The sequence below is a fragment of the Cupressus sempervirens genome, chromosome 2 (genome assembly GCF_028749045.1).
Source record: "Cupressus sempervirens isolate cs-2001-9-10 chromosome 2, ASM2874904v1, whole genome shotgun sequence".
Classification (NCBI taxonomy): Eukaryota; Viridiplantae; Streptophyta; class Pinopsida; order Cupressales; family Cupressaceae; genus Cupressus; species Cupressus sempervirens.
Window position 1 is genome coordinate 776,495,205 of NC_143119.1, and position 22,745 is coordinate 776,517,949.

Below are 22,745 nucleotides of genomic sequence, written 5' to 3' on the forward strand. Positions count from 1 at the left end.
TGGGCATGGGAGATAATCCACAAATCACCTACATTACAACTACCCTAAGTCCAGAAGAACAAAAAGTGACGACTGAGTTCCTACAGAAAGGCAAAATCAATTTCACATGAACATACAAAGACATGCCTAGTTTAGACATAGATTTGGTTGTGCATCACTTAGCAGTAGACCAGAATATTAAACTTGTGAAGCAAAAGCTACATAAGATGCATCCTAAGGTAACACTTTTGGTCAAAGAAGAACTGGAAAAAATGTTAAAGGAAAAATTCATCTGACCTATTGATTATCTTGAGTGGGTTTCCAATATTGTTCCTGTAGGTAAAGCATATGGGGGCATCCATATCGATTCAAATTTTTGAGATTTAAATCTCGCATGTCTTAAGGATGATTTTCCACTTCCTATCATAGAAATTATAGTGGATTTGATTGTCAGACATGAAATGTTGTCTTTAATGGATGGTTTATTTGGTTACAATCAGATCAAAATTGTAGAAGAAGATCAACATAAAATGACATTTACTACCCCATGGGGAACCTTTTGTTACCAAGTCATGCCTTTTGGCTTGAAAAATGGTGGTGCTACCTATCAATGCGCAATGACTACAATCTTCCATGATCTTCTACATGTCATTATGGAGGACTATGTTGATGACATTCTAGGGAAATCTAGGACACGTGATTCCCACATTGTTGTTCTTACCACCATATTTGAGAGATTGGAGAAATACAAAGTGCACCTAAATCCCAAGAAGTGTGTTTTTGGGGTCCAATCAGGAAAGTTGTTAGGTTACATAGTGTCAAGAAGAGGTATTGAGGTAGATCCCACCAAAGTGAAATTCATCATGGAAATGCCTCCACATACTACATTGAAACAACTCTATAGTTTTCAAGGGTAGTTACAGTCCATCAAACAGTTTGTGTCCCAGTTAGCAGATAAAGTTCATCCCCTCCAACATTTGCTTTGAAAAGTCACTAAGTTTCAATGGGATTGCCTATATTAGAAATCATTTAAGCAAGTTAAAGTATACTTGGTTAATCCACCAGTTCTAGTCCTTCCAATCATATGACAACCATTGATTCTTTACATTTATGCCACTTGAGTTGCCCTAGGTGCTCTTTTAGCACAACTAGATGAAAAAGGTAATGAGCAAGCTATCTACTATCTTAGTCAAACATTAGTTGGCCATGAGTTAAACTACACTACTATTGAGTGAGCTTGTTCAGCGATAGTCTTTTGCTTGTAGAAAGTATGTCATTGTATGCTTAATCACACTACACATCTCATTGCCAAGATAGATCCCCTCAACTATTTTCTATCAAAAACTTCCCTCACTGGTCATGCTACAAAAATGGGTTTTATTTTAAGTGAATTTGACATTGTCTATATAGATTACAAGGCCATTAAAGGACAAGTCATTTTAGACCAACTTGCCAAAGCTTCTCTTCAAGGAGACCATCCTATTATAGCAGATTTTCTAGATGATACAATAATGACTATTACCCCTAGTACACAATGCAAAGTATATTTTGATGGTTCCTTCACACAAAAGGGATTAGGGGTAGGAATTTTGTTTGTTACACCGCAAGGAGACCTTATTCCTATGTCTTATAAAATCTCATTCCCTTGAACAAACAATATAACAAAGTATGAAGGATTAGTAATAGGGCTTCGTCAAGTTGTCAGATGGAATATTAAGAGCCTACTTGTCTTTGGAGACTCTCAATTGGTCATTAGGAAAGTCATAGATGAATACGAGACAAAGGATGGAAAATTGTTGCTAGATCACTAGATAGTTGAAGATCTTAAATAACACTTCACTAAGATAGTCTTTTAGTAGATACCAAGGACTAATAACAAAGCAATAGATGTTGTGGCCACCATTTCCTCCATGATTGCCATGCCATAGTACAGTCCTAAGTGTGAGTTTCTTATTGAGAATCTTTTTCTTCCTACTTATGAGCAACCTAAATCAGAGTTGGTGTGTGAGATTGTTGGTCCTAAGTCTCCACGGTACTCTTAAATTTTTGTCTACCTTCGTCACAAAACTATCCCCATATTCCTTTCCACGAACCAAAGAAAAATGTTCATTTGTCGCATTGCCCGATATACTATCCTAGGTGATACACTTTTTCAAAAACACTTCGATGAAACCCTCCTCTGATGTCTCAGTTTAGATGAAGCCAGAACAACTTTAGGAGAGGTTCACCAAAGAATTTGTGGTGCCCATTCCAGTGGTCTTACATTAGCAAAAAAGCTCCTCAAAATGGGTTACTATTGGCCTACTATGGAAGTGGATGCATATCATTTTGTGAAATGATGTGTTCCTTGTTAGCAACATGGAGATTTGATACATGCTCCTGCCCAAGACCTTCAACTCACCATTACACCATGTCCCTTTTCCCACTGGGGACTCGATCTTGTTGGTCAAATATATCCAAATTCTATAAATGGCCACAAGTATATTATTGTTGCCACTAATTACTTCACAAAGTGGGTCGAGGCTATCCCTTTAACCTACACCACCGAAAAATAGGTTTCAAAGTTCATTTTGAATTACATTATCTATCATTTTGGTATCCCTCAAGATATCATGACTGATAATTGAAATCCTTTAAAAAATCAAGAAGTTGCCACATTGTGTAGGAAATTCAGAATCACCTAGCATTTTTCTACCAAATACTTTCCCCAGGGCAATGACCAAGCTGAAGCCACCAATAAAATCATTTTGAAAATCTTAAAGAAAATCGTTGATGTAGCTGGTTGTGACTGGTACCTCCAAATTGCTCCTGCCCTTTGGACCTACCTCACCTCCATTCGTACCCTTAATAGGAGCAACCCCATGTCCCCTCATTTATGAATCTAAAGTTGTTTTACCCATCAAAATTGAGCTCCCTTCCCTCATAATCTTATGCAAGGTAAGGGGTGAATAACTAGGACCAAAGGCTCACCTAGCTATCCAAACCACCTTGCAAGAGTTATCACAATGGAAGCAAACACAAAGAACATCAACCAAAGGAGGAATAAGAATGAAACACTTTTATTGATTCATCAAAACATCTTCATCCATGCCCAACTATAAGGTCTTCTGGGTTAAAGCCAAATATAAATACATTCACATTCAAAGATCCAACATCAAATTCACATTTTCTAGTTATGTTCTGCAATCCTCTTCCAAAAATGTTTTCCCAAAAAATTGCCTAACTCTAAGCCTAAACACTCTATATATACTAGACTAAATGACTTACAGATCATTCTAGAACATTACATAAGAGGAAGGTTGATCCAACAATGGTCTGGACACATTCCAAGAAAAGATCTTAACATAGATGTCACGATCAAAATAGATCCTACAAGTCAACTAATAGAAATCATGTCCAAATGTTGACACTCGACATAAGTAGGAAAACTTGAAACATGAAGGGTCACTCGGCATACATTGGGTAACTCAGCACATGAAGAGTCACTTGGCATACACTGGGTAACTTGGCACATGAAGGAATTGCTACAGTAACTTGGCACATAAAGGAATTGCTACAGTAACTCGGCACATGAAGGAATTGCTACAGTAACTTGGCACATGAAGGAATTTCTATAGTAACTTGGCACATGAAGGAATTGCTACAGTAACTTGGCACCAACTTGTAGAATGAACAAAAAATGAGCATAATAACAAGGCAACAGAAGATGCTCCTGCATCAGAATCTCTCTCAAGAATCTGATGTCCAAAGAAGAATACCATGTTGCTCACTTGCAAGAGCTGCAACTCCTTGATGATAGATGCCTCAATGCCCTAAACCACCTCCATGTGTATCAAAGTCACCTTCAACTCTAGTTTCACAAAAAAGTCAGACCTCATGAATTTGAGGTGGGTGACTTAGTTTTGTAGCATAACATAAGGAACCTCTAGAACCGTGAAAATAAAGGACAAATTGAAGCTAATTGGCTTGGTCCATTTATCATTACAACCAAATATGGTTTTGGGGCATATTAGATTGCCACTTCAGAGGGAGATCCACTCCCTGAGCCTATAAATATCCAACACCTCAAGAAATTCTATGCTTGAGTTCTGCAATTCCTATACAATGTTGTTATAGTTCTAAAAAACTCCAAAAAAATAAGAAAATCAAAAAACTCCAAAAACATTTATAAAATGCTCCTGAAGAAATATCTAAAAAGAGGAAAAAGTTCCTGAAAAATGTTTGTTGGTCCATTATCTATAAGGCTTATCTCACTTCACCACATTCCTCCATTTCATCCCATCTTTGTGTAGAAGTCCTATATGACTTGCACTTTTCATGCATTTAATAAAAGACCTCTTATCTATGAGGCATCCATTCACCTTCACCTTTCAAAAGACCTCTAGTCTGTGAGGCACTTTCCAGTTTAATGTTTGTCCTACCCCCATTACTTTGATCTTTTTCCCACAACAATGGTTGCAACAAAAATTAAAATCAACATTTGAGACTTAATGATTCAAGAATTTTTTTTTTTCATAGCCCTTGCCAGCAAACATTTGTGGCAACAAAATTAGACAAAAAAAAATTTCATCGGATGAATCCTTCCTACACATGGCACTACAACCTTCACTTTTGGGACTTAACGTTCTTGGCAGGAACTGTGGACTAATTGACTACTTGGTCATGAGGTTTCTTTTGGTTGATTTCATCTTTGTGTGTTAGTAGTGACCTTTTATGATGTTCCTCAATCTTCCATATCTTGTTATCATTTGAATGGTTCCAACTAACTATACGTGTCATTTGTGATATGATCTATTTTCATGATTTTTTAGTGCATCTATGTCAGTTCCAAGTTATGGTTATGCATTGCTCATAGGGGGCAACAAGTTAGCACACTTTCCTCCAAGATCCCTAAAAAGAATTTAGGTGTGCCTAGACCTCTCCAGTGCGTATATGACATTTGTTCCATCATGACTATGAAAGCTACATATATTGTCCTAAAGTCTCTATTTTTTTGAGTCTAGTCCATGCAAAGAAATCTAGTCTTCTATGCTTCTATAGCATTGGGTGCATAACTCCTTTTGCAAAATCAAACTAAGGTGTGCTCTCCCATATAAACACAACTGAATCCCTTGGTATCATGTAGTATAGGATTTAATTGTGCTTTGCTTGAGACAAAGGTTCTATTTATCCCCCCCTCCTATGCTAGGCTACTTGATTCGTACGAATTAACAAGTTTGACCCAAAGTTCACCATTTAGGTCTCATTCATTTTTTTATTTTCATTTACACTTTGTGCTTACATCATTTTGTTTTGCATTCTTAGCTCATTCATGATTCATATGTTATTGACATTTTCATTTAGGATACATTCATTCTTAATCTATTACATTTATTACATATCACATTATATGTCTCATTCCTTAGGTCACATTAGTTGTTCATTACATTAATCCATTAGATATGATCATTATTACATTCAATGACATACACATCATGATACATCTAAAGCAACACATATAGTAAACCCATACATGTGAAATAATAAAATGCATATATCTCATATATCGCCATAGGACCTGCATCATCCACACATTAGTCATCATATATGCATCATAAGAAACATAACATCACATACATCTTGATTTACAATGTCAGTAACAACATCACAAACATCATAAAAATCACATGCATAAGAGACCATCATCCATACATGTAAAGGCTCATCAAATCATATCATATATATCAATAGAATAAGTATCCATGTACAGTTCGTATTCAAAAGAATCATCTAGTACATTATGCATAATGCATCATCAAAAACTTGTTGCATCTGCATCACTGTGTCAAAAATGAAAGCTCTAGGTATCATGTGGTTGGCTATGAGGGCCTTGCCCCTCCTTTCCCCCCTCCTCATGGAGACCTACCTTGTCCCACTGATGGCTCTAACCTTTGATGACCCCTTGTGGTCCATGAGCTAGCTACCTCTTAGAACTCTGGCTATCACTAATCTGGCGGCACAACATCATGATACAATGACCTATAGTAGGCTGCCTCTTGCACAGCTCGTGCCTCATGTCGGCATGCAGTCAAAACCTCCTACATCACTGTCAGCATCCCCAAGCCTACACCATCTGCCTAGAAATATCACATTGGCTATGATACTCATCCACTTGCCTCTAATAGGTCTCTCTCTGTGCATGTAGAGTGACCACCTCTTGCTAAAGAGTATCTATCTCAACTAGCTCATCCATCTCTTCCTGCATTGTAAAGTTGCTAAATTCACCAACATCCACCTTCACCTATAGAATTACTCGTGCCTCCTATCCACTATTTTCCCTGGCCTGCTCTACTTGTATCTTAGCCTATAGCCAGGTAGTCTTTGCCTATGTGGTCACAACTCAGGCACACTCAACTACTATCTCCCCCTATAAATAGGTAACCTCAGTCTAGAGGCTATCACTATATCAGCATCCACCTACTAAGGTGGCCTTGGTGGTACATGTACTTGTGGCCCTTGTACTTATGGACCTAGCTATGGTCCTTGCCCTAGCATTGGCCCTACTAGTGGTGGCACTCTCTACTGCACACTCGCCATCCTTGTACCCCTTGCTATGGTACCTACCCTAGTGGTGGCCTTGCTACTACCTATCCCCCATCCCCACCTCCAACTCCATCTCCTTCACCTCATGGATGTTCTTCTAGTGGAGGCGCTCTTGACACTGTTAGTCTTAAGGCTGATGAGTTGCCCACCACGGTGTATAAGTAGGTGTCATACTGGCATCCCCCATATCCTACCCCTATACCCATGGCACTGGTTGCATACCATGCCATGAAACCCTCACCAATCTTAGAGTGGTCTTGTGTCCCCACAATCTACCATACTCTTGGGATACCACTAGATATAGGAATCTATTTGGTACAACATCTTGCATCCATCCAAATTGTCACTATACCCTAGAGGGCATATATCTCATAACGATGTGAACTGTCCAGTTGATCAACTAGTAGTCTATCTGCACATACAGAAGATAGAGCTAATCTTCCATGTCATCCTCTCTCTTGCTAGCGATGTAGTCCCCCACTACTCAGTGCTTGCATATGGCGTCCAATCAAACATGATGATCTCATCTAAACAGCTCCTCCAGAATCCTACTGACTTGGTGGATGTATACTAAATCCATGGCCTATACTAACATGCATAGCGCTCACCAAGAAGTTGTATCTCCTATCTAGTAATGGGTTGGGTCACGCCTATGTGCTCCCAAGACCATACCATCAATAAAGTCAGCCCTGGACCTATGGTCCATTGTGTCCTATATGTGCACATATAAAAATCATAATAAAGTTAGGCCAAGATGGTCTGACCCCATCAGAAAATTGTGTCATCATCTTGTAGTACAATGCTCAGCACTCGCATCCATTCAATTGGAAATCCATGTCCAGCATGGTCTACTACCATCCTTCATATGAGTGAGGCCAAGTAGAGAGCAAGTTGTGGCAATCTCTACTCTAATGCCTCCCTCCATGTCAACCATGAACATTGTATTGGTAGCCTTTGTCGCGATTTCCCAAAGCACTCTTGTAGATAAGGATCTACACCCTCTAATACATACTCTGCATATTGGTTGTGGATCTACACTCTTGATATCTACCATATATCTAGTAGGGTAATTTTTGCCTCTCCTATAGGTAGATGGAAGCTAGAGGTCAGTGTATGCCACCACTCTATCAATGTTAAAAATTATGCTAAGTGTGCCCTTAGATTTGGCCACTCATGGACGTGCTCTAGTTTACATAGTCGATCGTGTCCCCATTCTACCTCCATGAGTCCCTCTGCTAGCACCATTGTCAGGGGATAGTGCTCCCATGACTAAAATGTCACCATCATCATCTGCAACATACACATGCAATCATCAGTTTACCATTTATTTTGCTCTCTTTTTTTTTGCTTATCTAAGCATCAGACATCATGCTTTGTTCCCTCCCCAGTCATCCCTATCACCCACATCTGTCGTTTAGTTAGAATAGGTAGAGACACCAATCCATGCAGACACGAATTGGCAGTGATGATAAAACCATGAAGACGTCAATCTAGCATCTCTGGCAGCTACATAGATGTCGATTTTCTCACTGGCGGCTACTCTTTTGTCATCTATAGAGATGATGGCATGAAGATCATCATCTCTAGCCCTATCTCCACCCCCTTTTCCCCCCTTTATCATCTGTCACCCAATAGGATGAATCCTATCATCTTCAAAGATGACAAGATGTCTCCTGTCATCTCCCTAGAGCCACTTTCCCTAGTTTGTTGCCTACAAAGATGATGGAGTGGAGAACTGTCATCTCCACCCTAACCCAATTTTTTCCCATTTAATGCACAATGACTACCTTGCATGTAATCAATTATTTTATGAATAAAGAGTTATGATTTGGTATCAGATCTTGCATTATTGTTGTGTTTTCACTATGTGATTATTTTCTAGGGGCTAACACATCTCCTTTGGGGATTCTCTTGCCTTTCATTGCATCACTTAATTATCCTAAACACCTTTAGCTCTTAAGTGTTTGTTCACACACATGTGTGAGAAACTCAAGATCTAATAAAGTTTACATTTTATTAATTTATTAAAAAGTGTCTTACATTCTTACACACTTGTCCCCCTTTCCTTTCTCCAAGGTTTCTCACACATGTGTGAGAAAAACTTGAGCCATCACTTTCACTAAAAAGGCTTATGTTGACCTTTGCATGGCTTGTCACCTTAGCCCATGTGTCTCCCTTGTGGCAACTATGTAGATGCCACATAGATTCCACCTCCCCAAGGCCTCTGTGAAGCCTATAAATAGAGCCCTTGTCTCAAGCATTTCACATCTCCCTCATTTGCATTATTACCATGCTAGCTTAATTATAGAGCTTTTTTAGAGATTTTGCATATTACTAACCCTTTGGTAGATGTTAGATTGCTTGCACTTATGCTTGTATTTTCATGATAGTATTGCACTCTTAGTTTTATTTCTTGCATCCATTCGCATTATCCATTGAGTGTTCTCAAGAATGGTTGCTTTCGTAGCCATCTCTTGAAGCATTATTCACTCATCTTAGTATTCGATTCATATTTTACATTGCATTTTCATCTATCATTTGGGGACTCATTCAATAGTTGTGTTTGGGAGAGCACATCCACATCCCTCCAATTTGAGGACACCAACAAGGTCTCTTATTGGCACCCTTGTTGAGCTATTTTGAGTTTGCATGAGGACTCTAATATGTTGGGTGCATAGTTTTTAAAACTTAAGTATAATTAGTAGTTTTTCAATCTTATTTGAATCTTTAAATGCACATGCTATTAATGTTTTGTTGTTTGTGCGTGCTCCTGATAGATTAGGTTTTCATGCATACACTAGCTACAAGCATATCATCAGCACATAAACATAAAATAATGTAGTTGTCATTATCCAACCTCTTAAAGTAAACATAATGATCTTAATGACACCTATTATATCCATGCTCATGCATATAACTGTCAAATTTCAGATACCATTATCGAGGTGCTTGCTTCAAGCCATATAAACTTTTCTTCAATCTGCACACTTAGTTCTCCTTACCTTTGACCTGAAATCCCTATGGCTATGCCATATACATCTCTTCAACCAAATCACCATGAAGAGGAGGTAGTTTTAGTTACATTAAGCTACTCCAAATGCAAATCTTCAGTATCCACAATACTTAAAACAATGCGAATAGAAGTCATTAACATTAGGAGAGAATATCTCATCAAAATCAATTGCCTTTTTCTATGCAAATCCTTTTACCACTAACTTGGCTTTAAATCTTTTCTTACCTCCATCCTCTTCTTTCAACTTGTAAACCCATTTATTATGTAAAGACCTTTTACCTGTAGGCAACTTGAATAAATCCCAAGTCTTATTTTTTCAACAAAGAGTCAATTTCGTCTTTCATTGTAGACTTGCACTGAAACTTGATATCCACTCGCACAACTTCATCATAAAATTTAGGTTCACCAACATCTATTAAGAAAATAGAGTACAAAGGAGAAAATCTTTCTAGAGGTCTACTTAGCCTTGTTGATTGTCTAACATTCACTGGGGTGTGTGGTAAATGTTATTGTGGTTGTTGCACATCATGAGGAATTTTTGAAACATCATTTTTTGGAGTATCCTCGAGCACTACATAATCATCTTCTTTTTTCTCATGTTGCTACAATAGATCTTTGTACAACACTTTCTCATTGAATATGACATCCCTGCTTCTTACGATTTTATGATTTTCACAATCCCAAAGCCTATAACGAAATTCATCAATGCCATATCTAAAAAATACACATTTCTTTGACTTAGCTTCTAACTTGGTTCTATTTTTAGAATCTATATGAGAAAATGCTTCACAACCAAAGGTTCTAATAAAAGAATAACTCACCTTCTTACCAATCCATGCTTCCTATAGAATGCCACAACCTAAAGGAGTAGAGGGACCTCTATTAATCAAATATACAATAGTATTGATAGCCTCCTCCCACATGCGCAAGGGCAACCTTGCATGCAACCTAATGCTCCTTGCATGCTTCAATATAGTCCTATTTATGTGTTCAACCACTCCATTTTCCTATGGAGTCATTGGAATAGTTTTCTATCTATGAATAGCATTAATGGAGCAATAATATTCAAATTCATGATTGCAATACACACCACCATTATCAGATCTAAGACATTTTAATTTCCTACCAATCTCATTTTCAACCAAGCATTTCCATTTCTTAAAAGTTTGAAATACATTAAATTTCTATCTAAGGAAATAAACCCATACTTTTCTAGTTGCATCATCAATAAATGTAACATAATAATGAGAGCTGCCAAGGGAAGATACTTGAGCTGGTCCCCATACATCTATATGCACAAGCTCTAATTTCTCACTTTTATTTTCCCTCCAGTCTTCAAAAAACTCACTCTCTTTTGTTTTTCATACACACAACTTTCATAGGAATCCATATTAACATATTTTAGTCCTAGTAAAACTTGCTTTGAATGAAGTACTTTCATACCTTTCTCACTCATGTGCCCAAGTCTATTGTGCTACATCATTGTATCAGAATCCACAATAGCTATTTGTTCTCTCTGCTCAACTACAACAACTATTCCTGAACATTCATTTTTCTCTAAAACAATCAAAGTAGAAGGAATAATATAAACTATACAAAAATATAAGGTGCCTACTTTCACACCTTTTTCTACTACAAGGGATTCTTTTGAAACCTTTCAATTTTTATCATTAAAAGTAACTACACAACCCTTCTCATTGAGTTGCCCTACTAAAATCAAATTCCTACTCAGCCTTGGAACATGTCTTACCTCATGTAGTAGCCAATGATTCTCATTCTGCAACTTAATCTTAAATTTTCCCTTCCAACAATCTAATAGGGTTCATTATCCCCCAAATAAACAAGCCTAAAATCCACTTGGACATAATCAATAAAATAACCTCTATGAGGTGTAGCATGAAATGAAACACCACCCATGAATCATCAACACTTTCTAAATAAAGAAGTAAAGCATCCTCTTTTGATTTTTTACTTACCATATTTGTCTCCTTGTCTCCATCTTGCTTTTCTCCTTCATTTTTCTTTCAAGTCCAACAATCTTTCTTCTTATGCCTTGGTTCCCATAGTACCATCAGTTGTTTGGTCCTCTTGAATAAGACCTCTTCCCTTTTGACTTTCCTCTTGATTTCTCACAATTTTTGGAATTATTTCTTCTCTTAGTCATTTTGCCTCTGCTTTGTACATTCAAAGCACTTCATGATGTGGATCCACCTAAAGTTTTCCTACGAGTTTCCTCACTCAAAATAACATCGATCACATCATCGTATTTTAGGGTATTAGATCTAGAAATAGAATTACTCACAACCATTACCAAGCCATTCCAACCTTTAGGAAAAAAACACAAAATCAAGAGAGCCCTAATTTCTTGATCAAAATTAATACTCACAGAAGATAACTGACTAGTAACAATATTAAACTCATTTAAATGATCTGCAACAGATCCACCTTCTACCATTTTCATATTAAATAAACAGTTCATGAGAAATACCTTATTTTAAGTGGAGGGATTTTCATACAAATTTTCTAGGGTTTCCATCAACTCTTTCATCATCTTCACTTTTTTAATGTTAATGTCAGTGATAGTGCAAAGCATAATCGAATGTGTCCAAGTGCCTTTCTGTTTAAAATCTCCTAGTCCTCATTTGTCATAATTCTCTAGTTCTTAGTTTTTCCTTCCAATGGCTTCCATAAATCCTTCTAATAGAGATATTTGTCCATTTTCACTTTCCATAACTGAAATTTCTTCCCATTAAACTTGTCAACCCTCAGCTTACCCTCATCTGGCATCCCTCCCACTCAATTGTGAGACTTTCCTGTAGAGGATAACTAAAAAATAGCTTGATGTAGGAGCATTGAGCTTGGATTTTGGTGGATTTATGCTTTTCATGGTTAGGGATGTGTTGGAGACACATTGGAGAACCTTTCCTCATGATTTCATAAAGATTGGATTGATTAAGTTGAAGTTTGAGCTATTTGAACCTTGCTGCTGAAATTGTGTTTTTTCTAGTTTCTGGGTGCCTGTTGCAGGGAATGTAACTAATTTTGCATAATTAATGAGAATTTGTGCACTTTAAGGATTGCAAAGGGCCTATAGTACTTCCTTTTTGCAAGAGCACAATTCCTAATTCATTATACGTTGGGAGATATGGCAATTCTCCCAAAGTATCAATTTTTGGTAGTTTTGTGCGACAATCTATTGTACGTGAATTTTAGGATGGATGCACACTTTTACTTATGGAATCAGCCTTTTTTCATTTAAGTATTTGTAGAGGAAATATATTTCTACCTATGGTTTAAAGCATGAGTTCTAACTCGATTGAAGCTAGGAGATATCATGATTTTACTTGGATATTAATTTCTAGACATTTAATTGTTGTTACAAGCCGACTTGTGGCATTTAATCTATGTATATGTATTTAATTTGTGTTTTGGCCCAACTTGTGGCTTAGATTAGTATAATTAGGGGTCTTGGGGAGTCCTTTAATTATTATTGAGTTGGGATGAAAGGAAGGATAGATGCAAATTTGAAGAGCTAGAGTTGCGGCTTAGGAATTAGAGGATCTCTTGGTGAACCTACAAGTACAAATGTGGACTCTTCTTGGTGTTCTTATCCACTTGTGTATTTGGACTAGTTGAGATTGGTTGTAAATTGGATCTTGTAGAACTGATTGTATTTTGTAATTTCTTTTTGTATTTGTCCTTAACCCGTAAGGCCTTACAACTGGGCATATTGCATGTAAGCAGTTATATCTATTAATAAAGAGTTGTGATTTGGTATTAGATCTTACATTATTATTTCTTGGTGTTGTGTTTCCACTGTGTGGTTGTATAGCTAGGGGCTAGCACATTTCCTTTAGGGATACTCCTACCTTGCACTACATTAGCTGGCCTTAGAGTGAAGGTTGTTCCTAAGCGTGTAGACAAATCACCAAAGTTGTGGTAGTTTGCACTAGGACTTGGGTGGGAGAAGTAGATCTGAGTTGATATTGATCTGGTGGCAAATTTTCTTTCTAGAGTCCTAGATCTCTTGGTTGTGAGGTGGCAGATTATATTTTTGACTTACAATTGTAGAGGGCTTATAGATGGATTAATGGATGTAAAGATGGAAGACTGATCTTGTTAAGGCATGATCGCAGAGAGTTTGTGGATAGTAGATCAATGGTCCTAGACTTTTGATGAGGTTCTTGATTTTTCATGCAAGGTGGTAGGTTGTGATCTAACTTGTAAACAATTCAAGGTTGTCATATGGAGCATAGGAAGGATTTGTTGTAGAGGGTTTGCAAAGAGCTTATAAGATGGCTCTAAGAGGATTGGACCCTAAGATGATTGCAAATCTCTGTGATGTGGTGGAGAGGAATTTTTCTAAGATGTTGGCTCAATTTGAAGCTAGTTTGGTTGATCAAGCTAAGAAGGTGGTTGCTAAATTTGAAACTAGTTTGGATAATCAAGATAAGGATAGGATGAGGAAGGCATTCTATAGATGTTTGTGGAGTTAGAGTATACTGATCCAAAAGAGAGTTGTCTGGCCAGTTAAGAGACTTGTTTTTGAGAGAAGATGGCATTGCAAGGTCAAGGTGGAAGAGTTTGGTTTTGTTGATCAATTTGTGGAGCCTAATATAGAGCCTGTAGAGAAATTGGAGGATTTTGCTAAGGATATTACTAACCTTGTTGATCCTTAGATGGACATTGGTTTTTGTGATTAGTCAGTTGGGTCTGACATGGAAATTACAGAGCACTTGGCCATGGATGATCCAGTTGCTATTGGTGATGAGTCGTATGCTACAAAGCATCTTGTTGTGAGCAATGAGATGGTTGGTGTTGAGATTTTGGCATGTGTTTATGGGGATCTACATATTGTTATGAATGTGGAGTTTTTTGTTGCTGATGTGGAGTTTTTTGATGTTGGCGTGGATTCACTAGTTGCTAATGTGGATGAGGGATTGCTATTGAAGCATTATGTTTAGTTTTTTCTTGGGTGTGAGCATGCTGATTGGGTTGCTAATATCTATTTGATTCTAATGTTTCAGTGGATGGAACATAGATGGTTGATTTTCAAAAAATTTCTATGGACTTTGATGAAATGGAAGCCTTTGATAAAGATGAAGTTGGTTGCAGATCTTTCTTTGGGCATCAAAGTATGGGACATACTTTTCTATTTACCTAGGGAATCTAATGCAAGAGCATTAAGCTTGGTTTTTGGTGAAGTTATGATTTTCATGGTTAGGGATGTTTTGGAGATACATCAGAGAACCTTTCCTCATGATTGCATAGATATTGGATGAATTGAGTTGAAGTTTGAGTTGTTTGAATCTTGCTGCTGAAATTATGTTTTTATGGTTTCTGGGTGCTTGTTGCAGGGAATGTAACTAATTTTTCATAATTAATGAGAAGCTACACACTTCAAGGACTGAATAGGGCCTCTATTAATTCCTTTTTTCAAGAGTGCAAGTCCTAATTCATTATAGGTTGGGAGATATGGCAATTCTCCCGAAGTATCGATTTCTAGAAGTTTTGTGTGACAGTTTGTTGTGTGTGACTTTTAGGATGGATGCACACTTTTCCTTGGGTAATCAGCCTTTGTGAATTTAAGAGGTTTTAGAGGACATATATTTCTACCTATGGTTTGAAGCATGTGTTCTAACTCAATTGGAGCTAGGAAATATCACGATTTTACTCGAATATCAATTTTTGGACATTTAATTATTTTTTCAAGTCAACTTGTGGCATTTAATTTATGTATTTGTATTTAATTTTTGTCCTGGGCTGGCTTGTGGATTAGATTAGTATAAGTAGGGGTATTTTGGAGTCTTTTAATTATTATTGAGTTGGGATGACAAGAAGGATAGATTCGAATTTGAAGAGCTAGAGCTGCGGCTTAAAAACTAGAGGATCTCTTCGTGGACTTGCAGGTACAAGTGTGGATTCTTCTTTGTGTTCTTATCTAGTTGTGTATTTAGACTAGCTAAGATTGGTTGTAAGTTGGATCTTGTAGAACTAACAATATTTTATAATTTCTATTTGTAATTGGCCCTAACTTGATAGGCCTTATAGTCGGGCATATTGCATGTAATCAATTATATCTATGAATAAAGAGTTGTGATTTGGTATTAGATCTTGCATTATTGTTTCTTAGTGTTGTGTTTCTATTGTGTGGTTATATAGTTTGGGGCTAGGATATCTCCTGTGGGGATACTCCCACCTTGCATTGTGTCACAACCTTGTTCAAATACCACTTGGTAGGATAAAAACCATGGAGAGAAATAACAATTACATGCAAATATAAAAAATATCAAAAAATAATAGATCAGACAGAAGAGAAGACAAGACACCAAGATTTAACATGTTTCACCCAATCCTTGGGCTATGTCCACCAAACAACAAGTCCAATATTATTACAATCCAGTGATTACAACTTGATTACAATCCGTAATCCCTTATAGCTCAATATTGCCGCTAGAAGCAATTTTTGCATCACACATTATGAAAAAATCCCTAACCCTAAGTCCTTTTATACAAATATTTTTGCCACGTTAGGTTAAAATTAGTTACAACATGTCAGCCATAAATTGGTGAATAATAGCCAAAAATATTTTGTTGGGCTGATGGCCCGTACCCCAAAGAATTTATGATGTACAATGCTTCCCTGATCAATCACCACAAACTAACATCCTCTAGTATTAACATTGTCTCTTTTGGTCCTACTAGCGTTATATCCACCACTCATGTTCCTTTAACATCATTCTCTCCTATCTTGTTAAGACTTATTGACACCTCACTCCTCATTTATTAGATACCTATATCTAATGTTCCCCTTTCTACCTATGACAAAAAAATTCGAAGGCTTCAATATAATTTGGAATTACATGAGGATCATGAGGAATACATATAATAATAAGGTTGAAAGTCTTTATTTGCATCCATGTGTGAAGATCCCTTTCTGGGAATTCTTAACAGGAGAAATCCCTCCTCTTTTAGTATGACATCAATTGATATTTAAGACTAGAAAATCACTCAAATAATTATCAAGAAAAATTATATATTCATGGTTATGTGTATGGAAAATCATTTGATAGTATAAATATTCATCTCTATAATGTGTGTGTTACATGCATTTTACCTTAGCCCTTTTCAAATTTTCTTTAACATAAAGGACTGCTACACCCTTAATATTGGTGTATATAGGGTTATGAATAGTCAACATGTGGCTATATTAATCCTTAATTAAGTCATTTTATCATTATTATATTATTATTTAGGTAGGTAGGTTGGCCTAGGTGTTATGCAGGGTTGTGTCTATTTAACCTAATCATAATTAGGTATACATAGGAGGTTGTGAATCTTATTTCATCATCATATTGTGAAGTGTGTTCTTATTGGAGATATTGGAGGTTGCCCCCTCAAAGTGGCCTATTAATCTTAGTTATTATCAAGTATTTAAATAATATTTCATATGATTTCTTCTATTGTGCAAGTTTTTTCATTACAAGTGGTATCAGAGCATGATCTTGGCACCATAGAGGTAAGACTTTTTCTCAACATTAGGGCAATTTTGGGAAGAGCATAACTTTCAGATTTTAGCAAAATTTTCAAATATTTTTAAAAGGTTTTTAAAGACCTTATTAAAGAAGATATAATCTAAAATTTAGAGGAATTGGAGCAAATTTGAGAAAAAATTTGTAGGATCACAATTTATTGCGATCTTCATATCTCTCACATATTGCTAAATTGGAGTATAACTTGTATTGGGTTTTTGAATACATAGTAGAGGAGCCTAAATTTCAAAGCTTGGAGAAATTGAAAAAAAAAAGCAACATATTGCAAAATTAGGAAAATTCTCTCTCAAGGCAACAAATTTGCTAATTTTTTTTTGTATTTTTTTCAAGTAAGGGTATCTTGGCCCTTGTAAGTTACAATAAAAAATAAATAAATAAAAGAATTTACATTTCATTTGTGTGATTTATTTCAAAAATATTGGTTTCCATCATGATGGGGCATTCAACAAGAGGCAAAAAGAATGCTACCACACCGGGGAAATTGTTTGATCAAGATTAGGAAGCAATAGAGGATAGTAATCCCAATGAGGAACTTAGTAAGTTCAAGGAAGAGGTTAAGGGGGATATGTGTGACCTAAAAGGAGATATATTAGATATATGAAGCATGTTAAGCACCTATATGAATGAAACAAGGAAGGAGCTCTCAAGCAATAAAGGAGAAACCATCAAGTCAACTAATAATGACAAATTTTATTAATCCCACAAGATCTAGGAATTTTTTTCCAAAGGTGGATATGCACAAATTTGATGGCAAGGATCCTCTAACATGGATAAATCAAATGGAGATTTTTTTTGAAGTACATCAAATACCAAATGGAAAAAGGTCACAATGGCTTCCTTATATCTAGAACCAAATCAATTCATTTGGTATCGTTGGTTTTGTACTCATAGGAGGAAAAAGGGTTTCGCTATATCATGGTCAATTTTTATAGAAGAAATCCAAGCACAATATAGCAATAGTGTGACAAAAAAATTCTTTAGCCAACTTGCTAAGCTTCAACAAACAAGATTAGTTAAGTATTATATTCAAAAATTCCAAAATCTATCCTTAAGAGTGGATACAATTATAGAGGAGAACTTGAATGATTTATTCTTGGGTGGTCTCAAAGATCACATTCAACATGAGGTACGTATGTTTTTTCCCAGCTCAATAAATGAGTCTTTCATATTGGAACATAGGATAGAGGAGAAGTTCTTGATTCCTAGAAAGCAAGGGGCTAATGTGACAAGATAAAAGTGATATTCAACATCTTCTCTTCCTCAACCTATGAGGTTGACTCCATAACAAACTGAGGAGAAAAGAGAAAAAGGGTTGTGTTTCAATTGTGATAGCAAATATAGTCGAGGACATAAATGTAGTGAAAAGAAATTTTTCTATATTGAAGGTCCAAGTGGGGAAGAAGAGGATAAGCCCATATTAGAGGAGGATATGGAGTTAGGTGAGGAATCACATGATTCTCAACCAATCATTTCTTGTCATGCACTTTCAAGTTTCAATGCACCACAAACTCTCAAGGTAGTGGGTTTCTTAAAGAAGCAAAAAGTAATAGTGTTGATCGACTTAGGTATTACTCATAATTTCATCAACAAAAAGTTGGAAACTCCTCTAAATTGTTTTATATGTCCAGCCTCAGAGTTTTAGGTTTTGATGGTAGATGGGGGCACAATTAGTTGTTCAAGGAAGTTTCATAGCATCAAATTATCCATGGGAGATTATCAACTTGATACCCCAATGTATGCGATATCCATGGGTGCAGTGGATATTATTTTGGGAGTACAATGGCTTACTACATTGGCAACAATTGAGATGAACTTCCAAGAACTATTCATGCAATTTCAATTAAAAAGAAAGGTAGTGGAGCTAAGGGGGTTGAAGGAAAAATCCCCGCAGATGGTAAGCTCTCATCAAATGCAAAAATTTCTTAAGAAAGGTGTAGCTATGTTCATTATAAGTATCTCAATCTAATGCTCTTACTCATCCAGATTTACAAGCAATAATTGATCGTCACTTAGTGATTGTTAGAGATATTCCTAAAGGACTTCCTCCTAAGAGGGATCATGACCATGCCATACGACTAGTTCCAAGGAGCCAGCTACCAAACAACATGCCTTATAGGTACCAACACATATAGAAAAGTGAGATAGAAAAATTGTTAAGGAAATGCTAGAGGCAGGAATTATCAAGCATAGCCAAAGTGCTTACTCCTCACCTATTGTGATGGTGCATAAGAAGGATGAAACTTGGTGCATGTGTCCAGATTATAAAGTGCTCAACAAGCACACCATTAAAGATAAGTTTCCTATTCTAGTCATTGATGATCTTCTAGATGAATTAAATGGAGCTATGTATTTTACCAAGTTAGATCTTAGATCGGGTTATCATCAAATTTGAATTAAGGAGGAAGATATTTGTAAGAAAACATTTTGAACTCATGAGGGTCATTATGAATTTTTGGTGATGCCATTCGGTCTTACCAATGCACCATCTACATTCCAAAGTTTGATCAATTCCATTTTTAATAAGTTCTTGAGAAAGTTTGTTTTAGTGTTTTTTGATGATATATTAATTCATAGCAAGACTTGGGAAGAACATTTCTATCATTAGATCAAGCATTACAATTACTCAAAGATCATCAACTCTATGCTAAGCCATCCAAGTGTGCTTTTGGTCTTAAGGAGGTGGAGTATTTGGGACACATAGTTTCACATGAAGGAGTAAAGGTGGACCCTAACAAAATTAAGGCTATGATGGAATGACCTATTCCAAAAACTATTAAGAAGCTGAGGGGTTTCTTGGGACTGATAAGACACCATAGAATATTTGTGAAGAATTATGGTTGTATAATAGCACCCCTTACCACTCTATTGAAGAAGGATTATTTTCATTGCAATGAATCTGCTAATGTATGATTTAAGAAATTGAAGAAGGCTATGTGCACAACTCCAGTGCTTGACACTCCAAATTTCACCAAGGAATTCATTATGGAATATGATGCTTCTAGAAATGGGATAGGATCATTTTTTTGACAATTGGCTAATGGAGATATGTAATTGTTGTCATTTATAGAAACACATGATGTACATGCTTACAAGAAACCTAAAAAATAAAGATACTTAGCTTTTGGTAATCAAAAAATTGTCTAAGTATGGAATTTGATATACAACAATGTATTGTTTTGTTTATAACTTGTTGCTGACATCATATTATGTCTAATTAAATTATATGAAGATCATATACATGTTGATGATGACATATATAGCCTTGGAAGTCAGTATAGGCTATACAAAATAGAGATATTCATGTTTTGATGAACATGATAGCGAAATTGAAGGAAAACATTATTTTGTTTACAAAATAATTACTTGTCCAAATAGGGCGAACATCCTAGATGTTTAGTCTAAGTTGAAAAAGTGTATTTTTTTCTGGGCTGACCTACCAACAATTTGTGTAAAGGCATGGTATTTATGCAAAGGACATCTTGTAGATTCCAGTGTGCAATCGTGGTATCTTGAAGAAGTTATGTTGAGCAATTGTGTGCGAACTTTTGTGAAAGCGATATATGTGAAGTTTGTGAAGCTATTTCGAGATCCAAGATAAAAATGAGAAAGATTCTATATTCTATAAGTTTGATTACTTGTTTGGGCAGTGAGCTCTTCTTGTAATCAAAAGTGCATGTTTGGGCAATGGGCTCATCTTGCATTTACTATACTACAACTCCTAATAGGGTTGGAATCTCCTAATAGTAATTCAAAGTCTCCTAACAGGGACTCCTTATATTGAATTTTCTCATTGACTCCTAACAAGGTCCATCCTCTAACAAGGAACTTATATATGAGTATATTATCTAGTGGGTATCATCTGCATTGGGGTTTTCCCTTGGCTAGGGTTTCCCTAGTTTAAAAGAATGGTGTTATGAGTTATCTTTGTGTATTGTTACTATTACTATTCAACATTACTTTATTACTTTGTTATGCATGGTTTAAAGTAAGAAATAATATTTAGTTGGCAACTAAAGTTTGTAGATTACTGATTCACCCTCCCTCTCAATAATCCCTATTTCTAACATAGTTACCATGCAAGAAGGTTGACCAATTGATTTTAAGAGTCATCAATTAAAAGGTAAAAATCAACTCAAACCTATTTATGAGAAGGAAATGCTAGCAATCCTTCTTGTAGTTAAAAAATGGAGGCCTTATTTAATGGGTTGACACTTCAAGGTTAAGACAAATCATGGTAGCCTAAAATATTTTTTGGAACAAAGACTATCATCGGAAGAGGAACAAAAATGGGTCACTAAGATGTTGGATATGACTTTGAAATTGTATACAAGAAAGGGAAGGAAAATATTGTGGTCAATGCACTTTCTAGGAATGATGAAAAATATGAAGCCTTATTGTGTGCCCTTTCAATATGATTTTTTTTTTTGGGTGGTAGACACCAAAGAAGAGTGGCAAAATGATGTTGCAACAAGTAATCTCATCCAGCAAATAAAAAGTGACCCTAGTAGTTCAAATAAGTTTTGTTTAAAGGGGGATATTCTTTGGTATAAAGAGCACTTGTATCTCTGCAAGTGTTCCACTCTTAAACACAAGATTCTCAAAGAACTACATGAGTCCCTAATTGGTGGTCATTCAGTATTTTTGAAGACATATCAGTGGGTCAAGCAAGATTTTTTTTGGGAAGGGCTAAAAGGTGATGTTCACAAATTTGTGGTTGAATGTTTGGTTTGTCAAAGAAATAAGGGGGAAACAATTAAGACACTGGGTCTCTTGTAGCCTTTATCTATGCCTGGCCAACATTGGGAAGAGGTATCCATGGACTTCATCACAGGGTTGTAAGAATTTTCCCTAGTACAGAATTCACCAAAGACCAATGAACTCAAACACAAGCACAATTGTAGACCAAAGAGAGAGTATGATTAGAATGATGATATATTCATTCAATAATCCATGTGAAAGTACACTAGGAGTGCTTGTATATAAAGGCCTCTGGAGAGCTTCTAGAATGCATAGAAGTTAGCATCATGATAAGTCATACAACTAGGCACATGTCCACTAGATATGGGTTGTCCTCCATTAAGCACAGGAGTAAGTGCTATAATGTGAGGATAAGCCTACAATGGTGTAGCACACAAAATAATGTTGTAGACAACATGTACTAAATTAGAGTTGCGTCCTTCTGTGTTGTCAACATGACAACTCATGAGAGTGTGAAAATTGCTAAGTGTCTTACCTAAATAAATGATAAAATAATGCATTAACCTAAGTAAACTTAAGTAAAGTGTAAATAGTAAATACTTATTTACACCAACAAGGGCTTCCCAAATCTAAAGGTCATAATGTCATCATGGTAGTAGTTGATTGCCTAACTAAATATGCACATTTCATTGCATCATCACATCCTTTTACAAAAAATATAGTGGCAAAAGTTTTCTCTGAGACTATCCAAAAGCTACATGGTACACCTTAGGTTATTTTTAGTGATTGTGATCCTATCTTTACTAGTCACTTTTGGAAAGATTTATTCTCATGTTTGGTACCACTCAATTGGCTCATATTTCTTGATATCATCCTCAATCATATGGGAAAATTGAGGTTGTTAATAAATGTTTGGAAGG